At 32.3% G+C, this 4,609-nt stretch overlaps 1 long non-coding RNA gene across 1 annotated transcript; it reads right to left on the bottom strand.

Annotated features, from left to right (window-relative positions):
* On the bottom strand, nucleotides 3,111-4,241 carry LOC110270785. Its single transcript, XR_002360418.1, has 3 exons — nucleotides 3,953-4,241; nucleotides 3,737-3,844; nucleotides 3,111-3,547 (listed from the first exon to the last, which is right to left on the bottom strand). It is a non-coding gene; the product is annotated as an uncharacterized LOC110270785 (long non-coding RNA).

The raw sequence follows: 4,609 nt of genomic DNA, 5'->3' as shown, positions 1-4,609 counted from the left end.
TAGGAGCCCAAACTATGTGATTGAATAAATCCTCCTCCATCTGTTGCGGGTCGAGGACTCCTTCCCCTTCTTCAAACTCCGATTCATATTTTTCATAGAGAAATCTTTGATCAACGATAAAATAAGATCCTTTTTGAATCATATTTAAGGGATTCCTTGGTTCGGATCGAAGAAGTAATGTCACTCGATCATTATCAAATTGACTGTAACCTTTTTCTGTGTGAGGATCCTACCAGAGCACCTTCTACTTCTAATAGGCCATAAACTAGATCAGAATCATTCTCAACGAGTCCATAAAAAGTGATCCCATTTTTTCATCAGGTCCGGATAGAGACCAAAGGTCTTGAGCGACCGATCCGGCAGAACAACTCAAAAGATAAAGAAGTATCGTTAATTCCTTCATCCTCGTTCCAAGTTTGAAGTACCATTTGTACAAATAAAAATCTCCCTCGTTACAAGATTTCTTCTTCATATAAATAGATATAGGATCTATGGAGCAATTAGTTAAAAGTACATTTTTTTAAATAGCCCTTCTCATCGGATAGAAAAGGATCCCATGATCCTGAACCGATTTTATGTGGGATCGCAAATCCCAAGTTTATCTATGAAGAGCAAATCTTTATCATAAATATACTTAAACTCTCTTTTTTAATTGGATATTAAATATATTATATTTTTATATTTAAATTAATATTTTTTATATATAATTTTTTTTTGTTTTAAAATAATTTTTTTGTATGTTGTATGTTCAGTAGTATCTTGTGAGTGAGTGATGGTAGAATCAAGGGAAAATATAATGCATGTGTAAAATTGATTTCCTTTGGATACAACAACGATTATGACATATATGATTTGGTTTATTTGATCTTTAACTTATATGACATTAATCGTCAATTTTTTTTAATATAATTTTGTGTTTCATCTTATGATTTCATGAATTATGATTTTATACTAATTTTCCAAATCAAATTAAAAAAAAAATAAAAGTGGTTTGCCTTTACACAAGTGGTTAATTTTTTGTGTGGATTTTGTTTTACAATTTTTCGCATTGTTACTAACAATTTACAACACTACAATATCAATTAAAAAAACCTAAACTCTTGTTACTCGAAACCGAATTATTAAACCAATATCCAGAATTAAGAATAAATTTTAATGTTGTTTTGTATGATTAACCTGAATTAACCAAAAAAAATATTTAACTACAATTAGCTCCAAAGTTGTTAATTAAGTTATAGAGACAATACTTAATTTCACAAAATTATAATCCTAAAATTTAATCTCATTTTTTTCGCTTGTAATGAAATTATATATAGCAGCCTTCTCTTTTTTTCTCCTTTTTTCTCTTCTCATCTCATCACGACATCACGATTCTATAGCCATGTCCACTTTTCCATTGGAGGCTACCGTAGAGTTAACCTTCCGGTCTTCGATTGTCACGTCATCACAAACACGACCACCTCTCAATTTGTCCCACATGATGCTCTCATTCTTCATCATAATTCTCGTAATAAGACTATTACATATTGTAATCTTGAAATCAAGGTCGGTTGAAAATTCTAGCACATTATTATTATCTCAAAATCAAGAAAATATTAAGACTATGGGACTTCCCATGCATGTGATCAACTCGTACCATACTTTTCCTCACATTGCAATTGCTAACAATAATGTTGTTAGCAATTGCGACACAACTACTTGTTGCATATGTATTTCGGATTATGGCAAGTTCGAAATTTTGAGGATGATGCCGCAATGTGGCCACTACTTTCACCGGGATTGCCTTGACTTGTGGTTGAAAGTTAATGGGTCATGTCCCCTTTGTAGGGATTCACCATTACAAGGATGATCGTGAAATAATAGCATAGCTCAATCACCACTTTGGAAATGCATGTCAAGGTTTTAAATAATGGCGGTCAATAACTACCGTCACAATATGTGGTTATTACATATATACATGTTTTTCTTTCCCGTAATTCTACATTGAAACACACAGTTGCAATTGTAATTTAAAACCATGATACATATGGTAAATATTTTGGATAGAAGTAGTAGGTTTAGAACATCTCTATATATATGTATAAAATAAGGGATGGTACTTTATCATATGCATGATAAATTAAAAAAATGCATAAAATTTTCCCCTTTTTTGTACTACTCTTTATTGTGAATATTGCTCACTCAACTTATTATAATGAGTGTAGAGCAACTTCCAAGAATAATGAAGATAAATAGCATTTATATATAGTGTTGAATTAGATGAGTTAGATGGTTATTTAATTTAGTTTGTATTTTTTACTATTATAATAATCTTTGAAAAAAGGCTATAAAACATTATGAACTCACTAATTAATCCTAATCAAAATACTTTTTTAAAAAGAATATTAATCAATGATAACATCTTTATAGCTCATAAATATATACATTATCTGAAAATCAATTAGATCTAGTTATTAAGATAGCTCTGAAGTTAAACGTGAATAAGGTCTATAATGATAGAGTTAAATGACAATGTTTATGGTTTATTCTCCAAAATTTTGGTTTTGATCATAGATAGATTAGTTTGATTTAAGAGGTAGTGACTATAATTTTTTATTTTATTGTGGAAGGTTAATTATTTGATTTTTTTAAGTTAAACAAAAGTATAGGTGACTCTTTATCTCTTTATCTCTCTCTTTTTTTTTTGATGCAAAAGATTTCTCTTTTTTTTCCACACAAGATAGAATAAAATCAGATCATCTCTCTAAAATCCAAATCAACCAAAAATATCTCTTAATTAATCACCTACTATTTACGAATGATTCTATCTTATTTAGCAAGACTATAGAAAACAACTCTGTCATATTCTAAAGCTCCTAAACACGTATGGTGAACCTAAATAAATCTTCCCTATTTTTCAGTGATAATACCTCCCGGTCACTCTCCTTCCAATGGAAAAAAAAACTCAGCAAAGCTTAATGTCAAGTATATTGGAGTTCACGATAAATACTTAGGACTTCCATCCATTATTAATCGATCTAAATGGAAAATTTGAGTAAATACCTATAGTCCTTACTGAGATTCACACAATTACCCGATGTAATTCTTAAGATTCCGATTTTTTTAATATAGTCCTCCAGATAGAGCTCCGAGCACTCAAAGTGGTCCTTGGACATATTTCTGGTGATGAATCATCACCGGAGCGCTGACGTGGACTCGGTTTGCCACGCTAGAGGGGCCAACGGCTAGCTGAGCTGACTAATTTTCAGTTTGTACTCAGATTGGTCCCTCCTATTATATGTAACCCTAAATCTCCAAATTCTCAAACACTTCATCTCTTCGTCTTGTTCATCTCTTCTTCTTCTTCTTTCATACACTTCTTCCTGTTCATACACTCATTGATAAATTAAAATCATTCATTCATAATTGAAATTCAGGACTTTACTCTAGTTCATTACTGGTATAGGGATACCGAATTAGTAATCTAAGGAATGAGGACTTACGAAATATCAAGATTAAGAATGTCCTCAACTCAGATGTCACCTTTCCTTTCAAAGCCACATCTATTCTGTCTAATTCAGAATTAATCACAAAAAATGAGGTTAGACATGAAATGAATTTTTTGGCAATGTTAGGTAATAAGCATAATAAGTTGTCATACAATCTTTTAGTATGTTTAGATATGTGATGTATGTCCTAAGTGATGATTCTTGCTACACAGAAATTGGAAATTTAAGTGAACAAATTAAGAAATTACTGGATTGAACTTTGCGGCTGTGGCTCTATCAATATCTTCTTTTTCCAGGACTCCAACTTCCACTAGTTCCACAAGCTCCTTTCTTGATATGTTCCATTCTTGCTCCCTCTAATGATTAAATCAACATAGACAGCAAGAAAAATTCAACTTGATCACTCAAAAAATTTGTTGACATTTCTTCTGACCAATGACTAATGTAGCTATCAACATACATACCCCTTTTAATACATTCCTTTCTACAATGGCTACTCTAAGGCCTTTAGCACACAAGGCTGTTGCAATGAAGATCTCCAGAGTGCTTTCACACACCAACACATCATATGAGCCTTGTGCTTTGTCAGCCAGATCGGACGAGTGAAACGAGCTTGGAACAGTAGAGACAACTTGCTGAGGTTCTTGCACAACTGCAGTATATGTCACAAGCTAAAATCACCAATTATAGCTTCATTTCTTTTAATTAATGCAAGAATTTGAATGCCATGATGAAATGAACTTTCTTGAGCAGAGCATATGTTAGACCATAACTGGTCTACTCTTTTCAAGGCTTCATAAGAGTATGCTCCCCAGCACCACCAACCTCTCCACTCACTGAAACACTCTCCATTATCCGCTACAAAATAAACAAGTTTTTATATCAATCTTCAATTGGACTTCTTACAAAGAAAGCACAACATTTCATAACATCCAATGTAAAAAGTGTATGAAAGTTTATGAACAGGAAGAAAGTGTATGAACAGGAAGAAGTGTATGAAAGAAGAAGAAGAAAAGATGAACAAGACGAAGAGATGAAGTGTCTGAGAATTTGGGGATTTAGGATTACATATAATAGGAGGGACCAATCTAGGTACAAACTGAAAATTAGCCAGCTCAGCT

The sequence above is a fragment of the Arachis ipaensis genome, chromosome B04 (assembly GCF_000816755.2).
Source record: "Arachis ipaensis cultivar K30076 chromosome B04, Araip1.1, whole genome shotgun sequence".
NCBI classification, from domain to species: Eukaryota; Viridiplantae; Streptophyta; class Magnoliopsida; order Fabales; family Fabaceae; genus Arachis; species Arachis ipaensis.
This window is presented reverse-complemented; position numbering and strand designations above follow the sequence as displayed.